The sequence below is a fragment of the Chelonia mydas genome, chromosome 4 (genome assembly GCF_015237465.2).
Source record: "Chelonia mydas isolate rCheMyd1 chromosome 4, rCheMyd1.pri.v2, whole genome shotgun sequence".
Lineage (NCBI taxonomy): Eukaryota > Metazoa > Chordata > Testudines > Cheloniidae > Chelonia > Chelonia mydas.
In genome coordinates this window covers 39,982,300-39,999,548 of record NC_057852.1, presented here as the reverse complement: position 1 = coordinate 39,999,548, position 17,249 = coordinate 39,982,300, and the positions used below count along the sequence as shown (strand labels likewise).

Genomic DNA, 17,249 nt, shown 5'->3' with positions numbered 1-17,249 from the left:
TAAGCTGTGCTGAATAGAATGGATATTCCTGTCTGTGTGTCTTTTTGTAACTTAAGGTTTTGCCTAGAGGGATTCTCTAAGTTTTGAATTTAATTACCCTGTAAGGTATTTACCATCCTGATTTTACAGAGGTGATTCTTTTTACTTCTATTAAAATCCTTCTTTTCAGAAACTGAATGCTTTTTCATTGTTCTTAAGATCCAAGGGTTTGGGTCTGTGGTCACCCGTGCAAATTGTTGAGGATTTTTACCAAACCTTCCCCAGAAAGTGGGGTGCAAGGGTTGGAAGGATTTGGGGGGGAAAGACGTTTCCAAATGATGCTTTCCTAATAAAAATAAACACAGACAAACATTTGGTGGTGGCAGTGGAAGTCCAAGGGCAAAGGGTAAAATAGTTTGTACCTTGGGGAAGTTTTAACCTAAGCTCGTAAAAGTAAGCTTAAGAAGTTTTCATGCAGGTTCCCAAATCTGTACCCTAGAGTTCAGACTGGGGAAGGAACCTTGACAACTCCTCCTGCTGGAAAGACATCTACCCTTCAGAGGACAAGGAAAGAACTGCTACCATTTACGCTTTGCATCATAATTCCTTTTAAAAAAATAGTTGTGTGGGGTTTGCTAAGGGTGTACAAGGCCCCCCATTTCTAACCTAGATTATCACGCCCCCGCAGATTGAACAGTTATCCCAAAGACAGCTACAAACGAATTGGAGATACAGAGTCACCCGCCTGAGTTGTCAGCCATGTGCCTACAGGACCGTAAAGAATTGGGCCTCTTCAGATGCATTGTCACCGAACAGAGGCAGAACGTGCTACAGCAGTCTGCAGCACACAGCTTATCCACCACCTGGGACATAGTCAGACTGGTCTGACCAGCTTGTGTGGGAAGTATAATCTTAGCTTTGCTTTTCCCAGTTTCCTCCTGGTTGCGGTTGGTTTGTTTTTTTTATCATCATTCTAATATTATTGGAAACGATGCGTAGGGGAAGCTTTAACTCCAGAGTTCCTAGCCTGCCAGCATGTGAGATTGGAGAATTGAAGTCTCTCGGGCAAGAAGGGAATGCAGAGCACTGGGCACCTTTTTGCAGCTGCATCTGTTAACTCCCTGTTATAGTTTTTGCATTTGACACAGATTTTTCCTCACAAAGGGGCAGGTGCTGGTGCCTGAACTCACACAGCGTGTAGCCTCATTCTGCAAGAAGGGCTTCAAAAGCTCGTTACTGCAGGCCACAGGGGGTCAAGCTAACGTCCATGAGTATTCCCCTTGAAATCAATGCCCACCTAACAATAGCTATGAAGCCAATCGAACCGCTCACGGTAGCATGCCCTACCCTCAGTTGTAAACAGTTGCTGGACTGACTCGTATGATGGTTATACCAGAGATTAGGGTTGCCAAGCCTCCAGGATTGTCCTGGAGTCTCCAGGAATTAAAGAGTAATATTCAATTAAATATTATGTCATGTGATGAAACTTCCAGGAATACATCCAACCCTAATTGGCAACCCTACCAGAAATTCTAAAAAAAAAAAAAAAAAAAATCATATAATGATAAATGGATGAACCGTCACATTTTTGGCTGACTTTTTTAGGGATATGTTCACTGAATATTCAACACGCAGGCAGACCCAAAGAAGAGCTCTGTGTAAGCTCAAAAGCTGGTCTCTTTCACCAACGGAAGTTGGTCCAATAAAAGATGTTACCGCACCCAACTTGTCTCTCTAGCCAGCACTCCTGGCTTTCCTCTGCCACTGACAAGAGCCCTTCATTCTCTAGTGCAAGCAGGGACTTAAAAAACACACCACCAACAAATCAATTTTCCATATCAGCCATGTAATTTATAGCTTTAAAATGACCCAGAAGCTGTGAAAATTCTTTCACCACAGACATCTCTGTATAGCCTTTTTGGAGGAGTACATGGAATTCAAACTTTTACATGATTTATTAGTTGTATTGTGCTGGCAACTAGGAGCCCTGTGATGGATCAGGGCTCCATTATGCTTGGTGCTGACAGAACAAAAAAGCTGGTCGTTCGGTCTTTGGCATGATTATTTCTCCTGTATCATTTCTTGTCATTGATGTTGGAATTAATCTGGGAAATGTCCATTGCTTGCGGTTTATTTAAATCAATAATCTGTGTTTAGGAGTCTTCAAAGCTAGTCAGTTCTTGACTGAGATAACTGAAGCTGCCAGCGGTTATACCAAAATGGGGCTGTAAAGGGGGGGGGGGGAAAAGGGGTTGTAGGAACTGTGTTAGGGAATTAAGAAAATCCGTTAGCACTCGCCTTCAGGCAACTCCATCCAAATAGTTCTAGCCCTGGTCCAGAAAACACTTACACATGTGAGTAACATTATGCCTGTTAATTGTCCCATTGAGTTCACTTGGACAACTCACATGCTCCTGTGTCACTGAAATCAGTGGGAGCTTCACTACCAATGCAGAATCAGGCTCCAAATCACTTGTATGCGTAGGTGATGACAGGAGTGAGGTCTTAGGCAAATTGTACACTTGGATGGTATTTTCATATTCCAGAGTGGGACCTTCAATTCCTTCAGCATTAGCATAAGCTCCCATTCATTTTGATGGGAGCAGAATTCACGATTGGCTTCAATGGGAACAGAATTGGACCTGCTCAAAGGTTGAACTCTGGCATTGGCTCCATTACTCAGATACTATTAGTCTTGGCCAAGATTTTCAAGACTGACTAGTGATTTAGGATGCCTCTGTTTTCGGTGCTCAACTCGCGTTATCTTAAAGGGGTCCCAATTTCGGCAGTCAGGTGTGCAGCACTTTCTGAAATTCACACCCTTTATGATGCCTCAAGTTGGGCACCCAAAATCCAGCATTCTGAGATCATCAGTCACTTTAAACAATCTGGTTCATCTCTGCTCACTGTAGCTTGATGTGCTATGTTCCAGAACTCATTAACCCTGTAGCTGATCAACTTAGTCCTGGGCACAGCCCATATCTAACAGGTTAAATTCTGGTGACACAGAGAAGACTGGTTTTATTTCACCAGGGAAATAAAATAATTTTAGCGGTCGGCTGAAGATAAGAGTTATCTTTAGAATCAGATCACTTACTGTGAATATTTTGAACTGCATATTTTGCTCTGAGTGTAGTTAACAGGCGGCTGTTGAACAGCACGAGTGATAACGGTTAGCAAACTGGAAAATTCAGCTCTCTGGTATGGAATGGCTAATCTCGCTAGCTTTAATTTTGGGTATGGAATGCATGACATTTATATTCCACTTTTTTAAGTGCTTTCCTTTCCACGCCACTGTTTTTGATAAGAGCTTTGTCAGCTTAGTCTGACCCACGCAGTTTGAGTTTTCTAAAGAGAAACATACCAATTTACGTTACTGGATTAGACATGAAGGTCAAGTCACTCACTCTGCCTAAATTTGTGTGTGCTCTTCTTTTTATATTTCCTTCTTATTTGGGCACACTTTCCCGTGTCTATTAATTGCAAATCTGTGGTTTCATGGGCTGTTCCTCCTTGCTTAAAGCTATAGTTAGCTTCACAGAGGATAACTTAAAATGGAGTCATGGATCATTTTGAAAGTAGTACATTTATTGAAGTGCACTATTCTTACCATTAGGCACAGTGGGGGCCATTATTTTTGACACCAATATTAATAAGTCATTCCTTGTCAGAATCCCAAACCTTATCATCTTATGGGTAACAAGTGCACACATTTTTAGCTTCAAAGAGGATCTGTGACCTTAGATGTTGTAACCTGATTCTACTTTTGGGGGGGAAGGGAAGGTTGTTTAAACAAATATTTTTAGATGAAATCAAAATGACCAAATCCAGGTTAGCCTGGGCAGGCACAGTTAAAAATATGAGTCTGTTAAAATGTGGCAGGGAGAGAGAAAGCAAGTGTTATATGTGGAATGGGCTAAAGGCCTTTTGTGGGGATTTTGAGCAGTGTATTCTTTAGGTTTACCATAGATGGAGGGCCTGTTATTTCCTCTGCCCCACAACCCCTGCCTTTGCCTTCTTGGGGAACCTGTTCTTGTTCCCCATCTCTTCCTTCTTGCTGAATCATTTCCACTTTGGTCTGAGCAAGGGATATACCCTTTGTTCATAAATCAGTATTTGACAGTCTTTTGGGTAAGCCATTGGCCAGGGACGCAGGGGATCTGGATTCAATTCCCAGCTCACCACATGTCCCATGGGACTTTGGGCCAGTGACTCAGAGTGGGTCTACACACAGTTTTTGTACCACTATAATACCACCAATAATAGTTAAAGCAGTATGGATGCAGTTATTCTGGTATAAATGTCTGGGGATAAGCTAGACTGATATAAGCACCTTTACACCAATACAACTGTGTCAACACTAGCAGTTGTATCACTTTAGCTATTATTGGTTTCTAAATAGACACAGTTCTAGTGCTACAAAAACTGTCTCTCGATCAGCCCTTAATCTTGCTCAACACCATGTCTAAATGGGGATAATTTGCTTCCTTCTTCCACCCTTTATGTGTCCTCTCTATTTAGACTGTAAGCCCTGCAAGGCAGAGATATTCTATGTGCATGTAAAGCCCCTTGCACAGTGGCATGCAAATATCAGCTGGGGTCTATTGCCATTGCAACTCAAGTAATAATGGAAATAGGTACTTATTAAATTCTGGAATTAGGTCTTGGCATGTGCTTACAAAACAACACCCCTGTTAAAAATTAAAGTATCTTTATTTGGCTTCCCTAAACCTCATCTAGAGACGAATCTGTAATGTGTGGGACAGAGGTAGAAATTTAGGGACAGAGAGAGGTTGCTCCCAAACACTTTACTGACCTTTGCCCTTCAGGTTACTTGACCCATGTTAAAATTTTGATAGAATAAACCAACTTTGTGTACTTTTATGGATTTTATTAAGAATAAGCAAGTAAATATAAAACTAAACATACATATCCCTGAGCTATGTAAGAATAAAACAAAATTATTAACTTATTAAAACTGAATCAATAAATCAACAGGTTCAAATTATCCAATAAATAAATCAATACAGAGGGTAATTAAATCAAATTATGAGGTTGACACAAGAAGAATCGCTTTTGCTAATCCTGCAATTGGGAGAATTTCAGGAAGAGCCAGTTTCCTCACAATCTATGACCCTAGCCAGCTTAGTGCTTCTATCTAGCTGGTGAAGGACATGAGTGGCCATAGAATATAAAATGTCCATTCCGGTCTTAAGACCTTTGCCAGGTGAGATGACCTAAAGTGGTAATTCCATCTTGGTTCGCTTTAAGAAAGTACAACTATTAGAATGCTTCTCAGAAATTCCACTTTTACACCTCCAAGAATTCTGCTCTTCCATGCTATGTTCACACACAATAACACAGAAGCCTTTCTACAGTCTTAATTACAGTGGTGATGGTGAAATCATACACAGCAGCAGCTTTCAAAAGTGACTTTTTAACTTTAGAGAATGTTCTGACAAGTTGGATGAAATGTCGATTTTACTTTTAGGAAACCATGAAAGGCACCATTTACACACAGACAGACAGTTTCTCTCTCCAAGGCCAGAAAGGACAATTGTGATCATCTAGTTTGACCTCCTGCATACCACAGGCGAGAGAACTTTCCCAAAATAATTCCTAGAGCAGATCTCTTAGAAAGACATTGAAGTGTCGAGGTATCCCTCCTTTAAAATAAAAGGAAAGAGTTCAAACCTTCATTTCTTGGGATCTTTAACTCTTGTGGTGGTTAACTGGTACCAGTTGATGGAAAAGGTCAGAGCTCAGAACACAGGGCAGTCTCAGTGACAAACTGGGTTAGGCAGGCATATAGCTGATTACTCGAGTCTTTCACTTCTTTTTCCTCCAGATGACCTATTCAGGGAAGGGAGGGGAACATCACTTTCAATGTTGTCAGTGTCCGCTCTGGAGAGAATACTCCTCTTCCATGTGATCTTCACTTTCACAGGGGTAATCTTCTGCTTTCTCCACCTCATGGACCATTTTGTAGCTTCAGGGCTAATTAGGTGATCCAAGTATTCTGGATCCAAGACAACATGGCCCAATTCTCTCACAGTGGGAAGTCTTTAGGCCTTATCTCTGTGTGGAGAGTGCCAGCATGAATGATCATTGCCTTGCAAAATTTTGCTGGGTTTACCACAAACAGATGGCCTTCTAAAAAAGCAAAAGGCAGAATGTATGGCATCCGCCTTCTGTGTTGAGTAATGGGGTCCAATCTTAGCAAAAACTGATATTTTATGAAAATAGCTAATGATCTAATCAGCACATCCGTCAACTCGCATCTTCTTAAAATAATTACCTCAGTGTACTAAATTAGGTGGCTGATACAGGAAAAAATTGTATCTTGTCCTAATAACTTCCAACCCAAAGACACGTTATTTTTACAATTTTATCAGAATAATTTCATTTACCATCAAACAATTTAAGTATTCGCAGACCCAACTAAATAGGGCCTTGATCCCAACATTACAATTGACAACAGATAGAGTATTACTACATGGTTTTTGCACCAGGACTATTGAATTCTACAGGGTTTTGTTTTGTTTCAAAAAAGGACTTCTCTGTGAAGGTCAGCCTTACAGTTTCAGAAGTAGTGGTATAAAATTATCTGGATATTTGTGCTTCATTAATTGGACCATCTTTTAATACTCATTTTAGATTTGACTGCCCTCTTCCAAAAGGGGTAGGAATCTTTTAAATGAATGAGAGGCTGGAGGAGGGGGAAGGAATAAAACATATGCAATAGATGCTGGAAGACATTCTTCATGATGGTAAATATCTTCTAATTTCACTAAAAACATCTAGCTGCCTTCAATTAACGAGCCTAAAGTGTTCCATATTACAGTATCTCATAAGTTACTTCTGTATAACATTACTTGGCATAAAAAAAAAAGCCATTTTTGTGGAAATGGAATGAACACAGTATAGCCTTTGTCTGAGTGAACTATTCTCAATAGTAAACCATTTCATACTCTACAGCACTGGTAAAAAAATGAAAAATCATGGACAGCTCCTTGAAGATGTACGCACAACCCTACACAGAGATAACAGGGACAAATTTAATTCTCATATAACAGATTGCATGTTCCCAGGGTTATCTATTAAACTGCTGCTCTATCGTGTGAATAGAGATGTCTCTGCCTTCATCGATGGGCTTCCAAATTCAAAGTGCAGCTGAGCTACACAACTTGGAAAGGCCCATTTTCCTATTCCTTTTTGTCCCCAAAGACCACCCTGATCCACTGCCCATTTCTCTTTTACCACCTTGCTCCTTCTCTGCATAAACAGAACTTGCCTCAGGTGTACGGGTGCCACAGGCAAAACATTTTGTGCCGCCTACCTTCCTTTGCTGTAATAATTAGGACTCACCAGATGATGCTTCTACAAAAAGTCTTAAAATTCTATTTTCCAAACTGCAGTTATATCTTTCAGACATGCTCATTGTTGTGATACAGTTTTATATAACTTAGGAATGAAGTCATATGTCCTGAAAAGTACAAAACACAGCAGCCCACAGGTTGCTGCAAACACATTAACTCAGTGCTCTGATCTGCACACTGGCTTCCCACTGAATACAGAGGACAGTTCAAGATATTCAAATCCCTTCAAGGGACTGACCCTAGCTGTCCAAGGAATTACCTCTCCTTCTGTGACCATGATCTTCCATGAGATTAGAACAATAGAACTGCTGACCAATAGGGAGACATCGGTGAGTATAGGGGACAGAACTCTCTCATCACCAGAACAGTGATTCTCAAACTTTTGTACTGGTGACCCCTTTCACATAGCAAGCCTCTGAGTGTGACCCCTCCTTGTAAATTAAAAACACCTTTTAATATATTTAACACCATTAGAAATGCTGGAGGCAAAGTAGGGTTTGAGATGGAGACTGACAGCTCACGACACCCCTGTAATAACCTCATGACTCCCAGTTTGAGAATCCCTGCCCTAGACTATTGACTCAGTCCTGCTAAAGATAAGAACTACCATACATCACCACTTCCAGAATTAAACACACACCCCATTTCTTAAATTTAGGATAGCAATTGAGACAAATTGTGATGGTGAGTTTTGTTATGCACACACCTAAGATTACCAATTCCTTAACACAGATCACCAGGCAGCCTTCCAGTAGCAGTAATTTTGGGTCACTTTTTTCCTGAATTTGAACTTGCAGATTAGAGGCAACAGCTCCATAGTCCATTGTCACTGGAGGCATCCAGTGCTCCTGGCAGGAGTTTCTAATACATGAGAGCTGAACGGAGTAATTTCTGCTCAGTGTACAAAATATTTCTGGTAATTAGTTAGATTGCCTTTGTTGTTTGTTGCTTTTAGAGTCAGTATGGACTAGTGGATATGACACTGTACTGTGAATCAAGAAACCTAAATTCAATTCAAGCTCTGTCATTGATTGTTGTGTGACCCTGGACACATCACTTCACTTCCCTATTCCTATCTTTCCCCTTCCAACTTTCCTCAATCTTGTCCATCCAGACTGTTCCTCTTCTGGGCAGGGACTGTCATATACTGTGTTTGTACATTAGGGCTTCAATTTCAGTGGGAGGTTCTAGATGCTAACTGTAGTACAGATTATTTAGTGAAGCTATACATAAAAATCTCCTGGGAGTTCTGGGAACAAGTTTTGGTATTACTAAAAAGTTACTATAAAATTCTCATCAATACTTACACCTTTCCAGTGCCTCAGTTTGAGACTAACCATATTGCACTCCGAATACATTCTACTTAATATTTAATGTTGCCTCCCACTCTTGAGGTTGCTAGGATATTGGCATCAGTATTGTGACAAAGCTCTGTCCTTGTCTTCGTGGGTCCCGCGTTTCCTGGTGAATTTTGCTCGCCTCAGAAGCTCACTGCGACCCTCCATGTAACCCTTCTCTCTAGAGACAAGGGTCACAAGTCTACTGAGCGATTTTCATCATAAGCCAGCGAGGGAGGTGAGAAGCTATCCTCCCTTGTGCAGTCTCTGTCTCCCAGTCTCAGTGATTAATCGGGGGGAGGGGGGAGCCTGGGCCTGCCCTCTACTCTGGGCTCCATCCCAGGGACCCTAATAGTATCAGCTATGGTAGCTGATCTTTTAGAAACATGACACGTACAATGCCCTGGGCTACTTCCCCACAGCAGCCCCCCACTTCCTCAAGCTCCACTTCACCCTTACCTCAGGGCCTCCTTCCTTGTGCCTGATATGGTGCATACTGCTCAGTCTCTCCAACAGCGCAACTTCCTCCCACAGCTCCTGACATCTACCCCCACCTAACTGGGAGGCTTTTAACTAGTTTCAACCAGTCCCTGATTGGCTTCAGGTGTCCCAATCAACCTAGCATTCTCCCTGCCTTCTGGAAAGTTCTTAATTGGCCCCAGGTGTCTTAATTGACCTAGAGCAGCTGCCATTTAACTTATCCTGGTACCAGGGATTTGTTTAGCCTGGAGCTAATATATCTGTCTCCCACTACTTTTCTATAGCTATCTGGCCTTGCCCCGTCACAGTATACAGAAGAATTCAGTAGACACCACATCCCGTGGTCAGAGAGCATCCAGTAGGTGACAGAGATATAACTGAATCAAATCACAGGAAAAGGCGAACAATTCTATGTATGAATTTTCTCCCCCTTCCATCCATTGGTTGTTGCCAAAAGCAGTGGCTCATAGGTTAATATGCCAGAGCTTCCCAAGTGCTATAAGAAATACCTTACAACTTATTCTAACTTCTGCTAAAAATGAAAAAAAAAAAGGCAGAAAGTTTTATCTATGATATTTACAGATTGTTTTAATTAATATCTATATTTCCACTACTTTAAACTAGAATACAGCCATTTCTATAAGGACAGGTGATACAGTGGATTAGCTTGTCAACTCTCTGGAATTTGGTCCAACTCCTAATTTAGTCAACATTTAAAGCAAGTTGGATGTTTCAGCCTAGCAGATGAGTCTACATCTTCAAACACATCACATAATTGGACACTATTTTTGCTAGTAATGTCAGCCACTCACTTTCATGAACATCAAATTAACCCAGGTCTTAATATTCATATCTTGGTAAAATTTTTGGTGGCAAAAAAGATTACTTGAGGGAAAAAGTATCGTGCAATAAAGTCGCACTGGATTTTAGCTCCAAACCAAGACAGTATTTATTCACCTCCTGCCTGAAAGAGAGTCAATAGAAGGACTCCCTTTGATTTGAGGGGGCCAATGGATCAGGTGACAAGGTCCACATGGACCAGCATCCTGTCTCTGACAGTAGTTAGATACTTCAGAAGAAGGATGAGGGATTATCTGCCTCCTACATTAGGCCTCATCCTGATCGCTAGTATTGAGAGATTGTTTTAGACCCTGGACCACAAGGTTTAATATTTTTGTCATTGAAAACTCTAGATTTCTGGATATTCATATAAATATCCAGTTTCCACTCTGAATCATGTAAAGTTCTTGGTCTCAATTTTCTTGATCTGTGCTTTGACGACTTGAGAAAACACAGAATGACAAATTAAGTTGAACTGTTCTGCACAGAAGATGAATGCCACCTGCTGGTTATGATCAGTGAGTTGATAATGCTTTGGCAGAGCGGTTTTTGTTTGTTTTTATACACAGTAAAGTGGAGTAAAATTATTTTCCGTCAACTACTTAAAATTTCATGTTTTTATGCTACAGAATCAAAGCTTTTACTCAAGCAGTATGTTGGGGAGAAAAAAAGACATTTAATTACAGCCCACATGTACCATATTAATCACATCAACTCTGAGGTAAATATAATGGTCAATTTTTGAATTACAATGATTAATAGTAACTGCTAGTTGGTGCCAAAAGCTTTCAGTGTTATTGATTCAACTGATTGCATAACTCTACAGCTGGTCAAAAAAGTTAAACACTAATTCTGCAAAAAATTCCAAAGTTGTTTGCAGTTTAAGGGGTTTGAAACCAGTCCCAATTTTTGAGTTTTTGTAATCAATCAAAAACTATAAATTTTTCATTTACTTTTAGCAGATCAATTTCTTTTTACATATTTTTCACATAAAAAAGCCATCTCTCAATTAAACATCTTTCAGCCAACTCTAATAATCATTTTTGTTGGCCAAGAATTGAAGGGTCACGCAGGTAAAGCATGCAGAAGAGACAGGAAAGTCACTGAGTTTCCTTTACATTGTTCTGTCAGGGGGCTCTGGGCCGCCAGATGCAGAGATGTCCTGAAGTAGTCAGGTAAATTCTACAAACTGCAGTGCACATATGCAGGTCTGGCCCATCACTATGCCCATAGCAATACAGCTCCCAGATACTACTCATTCCCTACTCACACATGTCCTACAACCCCAGGGCTGTTACAGAGTCTGCATGGGAAATCTATGTAAGAATGCTACCTATTGTCATTCTTATGCAAGGAAATCCCTGCAAGCAAACAGATGACCTCAGGAACAGCACTCCACCACAGGCTTCACTGTGCCCAGCCCCCCATGCAGGTGGGGGGTGGGGGGGTGTCTTCTATAGTGTCAGATGGAAGACAAGGGAGGGGGGGGAAGCCTTCTCAGGGTATGTCTATTAGACATTAGTCACTGCAATTAGACACCTGCAGCTGGCCCATGCCAGTTAACGTAGGCTCACAGGCCTCAGGCTAAGGGGCTGTCTAACTGCAGTGTAGATGTTCAGCTCAGGCTACAGATCTGGTATCCTGCCACCTCGCAGAGTCCTAGAACCCAAGCTCCAGTCGTTAACCGTTTTAGAACTGAACAAACAGGATATTTATGCATATCCACATGATCTTTCTCTCTCTCTTCCTTTAACAGAATGTCTTCATCTTAACGAAAGATAAGTACCTCTTATCCCAGGGGCTATCCTTCATTCAAAGGCCCATGTATCGCAGAAGTACAAAAAAAATCTTATACCTCCTTGCAATCCCCTCCCCCCGTGTGCAGAGCAGAATGATATTTCCAGCAAATTTCAGGAGTAACACCAACTGGCTGCAGTGGAGTTATTCCACTTTTATACTGGTGTTACAGAAAGTAGAATGTGACCCATTTCTGTCTAGTAAACCTACATCCATCTCCCACAAAATGAACTATTTCAACTATCGTGCATTAAAGCTTACACAGGACCCAATCCTGCAAAGTGCCAAGTACTCTATTCCCATTGGTTTCAACTGGAATAGAACATACTCAGCACCTTGAAGGACTGGGCTCATCATTCCCAATAGTACTAATGAAGAATTAAGCATGCATAATTATGAGACTATTGCCCTGGAAGGTTATACAATAATGATGGGAATTTATAATAAAGTAAGTTTTGGTTAAATTACAATACAATGTGTAACAAACTGAACTTGATGAAAGCTTTCACCTGCACACGGAGGAAACAAAGTGGCTCAAAGTCTAAAGGTACCTTTGATACTGCAGGAATTAAAAATGAAATCTCAAACATGACATTTATTAACTTTTTAAAAAAAGATGAGATCAGGGCTACCCCACCAATTTCTGAGAGTAAACAAACAAACTAATAGGAAAACATATTTTTAAATACTCCTGGGGATTCTTGAATAGAAAATGCTAGGAGAATTTGCAGTATAATACACTGGCAGGCTATCTTGGAGCTTCTGCTTCTTTAACATCTTCTTTGTCCACTTCCTCTACTTGAGGAAGAAAACGCTTTAGATTTAGTTGTAACCCTTCACTGGTTGAACTTCGAATAATCAAGCGCTGCACAAATGGGCCTAAAAAACAAAACACAGAAAATAACTTCTGAATTATTCTAGTAGAATTTTTGATACCTGCAGGCTGACTTACCTTGTGATGTATGCCATATCCACCTCTACTTCCTATCAGTTGTTAAAGACCAGCAGTATCACCAAGCCGTACGGGGTTAAAGAATGTCTTGGGGGACAACCTGATCTCCATTTTGTTTATTTCTCAACCACAATGTTGTCAGTTTACACTGGTGCTGATATGATGCTTATACACAGACATGGAATCAGAGATCTGCAGAGCTAGCAGGGAACTTGAAAGGCCATCTAGTCCAGCCCCCTGAGCTGAGCCAGGACCAAGGATATCTAAGATCATCCCTGACAGATGTTTGTCTAACCTGGACTTTAAACCCTCCAACAACGGGGATCCCACAATCTCCCTTGGAAGCCTATTCCAGTGCTTAATTACCCTTATAGTTAGGAAGTTATTTTTCCCCAATATCTAACCTAAATCTCCCTTGCTGAAAATTAAGCCCATTGCTTCTTGTCTGACCTTCAGAGGACACGGTGACCAACTGATCACAGCCCTCTTTCTGACAGCCCATAACATATTTGAAGACTGTTCTCAGGTTTTTCTCCCTCCCCCCAATCTTCTTTTCTCAAGACTGAACATGTCCAGTTTTCTTAACCTTTCCCCACAGATCAGGTTTGTTCTGGACCCTGTCCAACTTGTCCACAAGATTCTTGAAGTGTTGCACTCAAAACTGGACATAGTACTCCAGCTGAGGCTTCACCAGTGCCAAGAGCAGTGGAACAATCACCCCCATGTCTTATATGACACTCCTGTTAGTCTACCCCAGAATGATATTAGCCTTTTTTGCCACTGCACCACATTGCTGGCTCTTATTCGATTTGTGATCTAGTATAACCCCCACATCCTTTTCTGGGGTACTACTGGCTAGCCAGTTATTCCCCATTTTGTTGTTGTGCATTTAATTTCTTCTTCCTAAGTGTAGTACTTTGCACTTGTCTTTACTGAGTTTCATCTTGTTGATTTCAGACCAATTCTCCAATTTATTAAGGTCATTTTGAATTCTAATCCTGTCCTCCAAAGTGCTTGCAACGCCTCCCAACTTGGTATCATCCATAAATTTTAGAAGCACAGTCTCCACTCCATTACCCAAGTCATGAATTAAAATACTGATCAGAACAGACCTGTGCAAGACCCCACTAAGTATGTCCTCCCAGTTGGACCGCGAACCATTGATAACTACTCTGAGTCTGGTCTTTCAACCAGTTGTGAACCCACTTTATAGTAATTTTATCTAGACCACATTTCCCTAGTTTGCTTATGAGAATGTCATGTTGGACTGAGCTAAAATCTTTATTAAAATGGAGATAAATCATGTCTACTTCTCCCCCTCCATCCACTAGGCCAAATTACCCAGTCAAAAAGGAAAATTTGGTTGGTTTGGCATGATTTGTTCGTGACAAATCCCTGTAGGCTATTTTATCATCCTATTATCCAATAGGTGCTTACAAATTTGTAGTTTAATAATTTGTTCCAGTATCTTTCCAAGTACTGAAGTTAGGCTGACTGGTCTCTAATTCTTTAGGTCCTCTGTGTTATCTTTTTAAAAGACAGGTACCCCATTTGCCCTTCTCCAGTCCTCTGGGACCTCACCCTTCCTCGGAGTTCTGAAAGATAATCACTAATGGCTCCGAGATTGCTTTAGCTAGTTCTTTATGGCTCCGAGGGTGAATTTCCTCAGGCCCCGCCTTAGATACATCTCATTTATCTACATATTCTTTAACCTGTCCATTCCCTATTCTTGCCTCCCTCCTTGTTAATACTGTGTTAAGCATCTAGTAGTCACCATTAACTTTTTATTTATTATTATTTATTTAAGAGAAGACTGAAGCAGGATAGGCATTAAACACTTCAGCCTCTTTCATGTTGTCCACTGGTAGCTCTCCTTCCCTTGTAAATCGTGGACTTACATTTTCCTTCATCTTTCTCTTGCTCCTAAAGCATTTATAGAACCTCTTCTCATTGCCTTTTACATCCCTTGCTCAGTGCAACTCATTCTGTGTCTTTGTTTTCCTGATTTTGTCCCGACCTGCTTGGGCTATTTTTAATACTGATCTCTAGCTATGCCCATGATTCCACTTTTTTGTAGTAATCCTTTTTGATTTTCAGGTAACGTAAAGAGCTCCTGCTCGAGCCATCTTACGATTCTTCCTATATTTCTTTGCATTAGGATAGTTTGTTGTTGCCTTAAATATTTACTCTGAGAAACTACTAACTCTCCTGAATTCCTTTTTCCCTTACATTTTCTTCCCAGGGGACCTTACATACTAATTATCTGAGTATGTTATAGACGTGTGTGTATTTATGAGAGAAGTACTGCAGTTTTAAAAATTTTACAGATTCATTCAAAATCAATATAGTTATGGTTCAGTTATTCTGACTGGAACAGTACTACGGTATATAATGCAGATGCCTTAGCAGCCTATAAACTGCTTGTTCTTGCAATCAAACATGTAATCCTAGGGTAACATTTTCAAAAGTAACTTAGGTTCCTAAATACGTCACTTAGGGAGTTTTGAAAATTGTACAGTAATGTACATAATTTTCCCTGATCATAAAAAAAGCTCATTTCAAACTGAGGCTATATACCTATTAATTAATACCCACTTTGACCAGTTAGAGAGGCTCCATCTATTTTCCAGGATGGTGGGAACTAACTCAAGTGGGCAGAGTGGAGTAACAGGGCAGAGCTCTAGAGTAAAAGCTCAATCAGACCGAGGAAACGTGTTACACCTCCAAAGAGATATGCATCTCACAGAGCTCTTCTTCACGTTTGAGCAGAATGAAAATAAAGAACAGCACTCCTGCAATCAACCTCGATGTTGCATGGTCCATATTTCCGCTCAGAAGAAATATGGTCCAGGTCAGCATTACCCCACAGACGTCACCTGACAGCGAGAGAGGAAGGTAGAGCACCTGGTGAGCACAGCCACACACCTGAAAGGGGAAAAGGGGTAGACAGGGAAGTCTGACCCTACCTGGAGGCCCCTTCAAAAGCACAAAAGGAATGGGTTCAATAGTAATGGAGAGCTTGCTGAGGGGCTGGGAAGCCCCACTCCTGTGAAAAGGAGAGAGATCAGGCTTCTGTTTGGGTTATACAGGTTTTTAAGCTTCCCTCATCACCATAATGTGAGCGTCCTCCAGCAGAACATTAAGTGATGTGACCAACGTTTGTCACATGCAGTTCACTCTCTCCCATATCCTCTCCCATGGGGAAGTGCATGCTGTGGAGAAGGAAAAGCCAAGATGGATTCAGGAAAGGGCTTAGTGGTCCATTTGATGTGGAAGGTCAGGAATCAGGGAGGGAAATATCAAAAGGGGAAATGACAAAATTTGATAGCACTAAATGTATGGCTGGTGCTAAAAAATGCAAGCAATAGAATAAAGCATTGCAAATTGACTGAATAAGGAGTTTAAATGGAATACCTCATTGAAATATAATAAATAAGGCAAATAATGTAATAATGCAAACTTCAAGCGTGCTGCAAACACACACAATATTGCTCTAGTCCCAAAGTAATCACCACTTTGATTAAATATTCATCTCTGTTATCATTATTCCTGTGTAGCTCTGTTTGGGATGATTTAAAATTTCTCATTTAGAACAGTTAATCTTTCTCCCCCCATGCTAAGTGCAACTCAACGTTAATATACAATGTCACTGACTGCAGGGAAGCTGGCATTTCTTTGATTTTTTATTAGGTATGTCAGGCAAGAAAAAATAATCTTAGATTTCATATTTTTGTCTCCAGGGATATGGAACATAGCAGAATTAATTTTACTTATCTGCAGATCTACAGAAACTGATAAATTAGTCATTTATATTCCAAACATTCATTAATGGAAAAACACCAACAACTTCCCCATGCCAGCTGGACTCCTGGTATTGAATGGAGAATGAGCCTTTCTACAAAAGGAACCAAAGAAAAGCAAATCCATTAGGTTTTCTTTGGGGGAAGTATGAATCCAAATTATTTTATGTTGCAACATATGAATCTGCAATCTTAATTTGGTGAAAATTTTTAATTTTTCATAAGGAGAGCTATATACTAAGCATGCATGTTCCATGACATGGTTATGTGCACATACGGTAAAGAAAACATCCTATAACTTTTGGTTGTTATACCTTGTGCACGGGGGGGCTTGAGAGGAATGGAAAACAGGAAACTAGCAGCAACTACTTCGAATGGTAGATTTTGTACATCACCTTTCAGTTGTTACACCTAGGTTAAAGTTTGACTTTTAGGAAGCTAAAATAAATTTACCCCCTTGTGGTAACCACCACACACTAAAGTCGCAAGGATTAGTCACTGAAGAGCAAAACTGACTCTTCCTCACCACTGAGCCACTCCAGCAGCTTATGTCCACTTTATTAGATTGATGTAGTTATCAAAACACCTTGGAAAGTCAGGATGCCCGACTTCTATCATTTCTGCTGATTACTAATCCTTCGGGTGATCCAATCAGCCACATATTTTCTAAAACACTGAACCCTTT

General features: G+C 40.7%; 1 long non-coding RNA gene across 1 annotated transcript; it reads right to left on the bottom strand.

Annotated features, from left to right (window-relative positions):
- Window positions 1–9,741: 9,741 nt before the first annotated feature.
- Window positions 9,742–15,947, bottom strand: LOC119566092. Its single transcript, XR_005225118.2, has 2 exons — window positions 15,360–15,947; window positions 9,742–12,691 (listed from the first exon to the last, which is right to left on the bottom strand). It is a non-coding gene; the product is annotated as an uncharacterized LOC119566092 (long non-coding RNA).
- Between the last annotated feature and the right edge of the window lie 1,302 nt (window positions 15,948–17,249).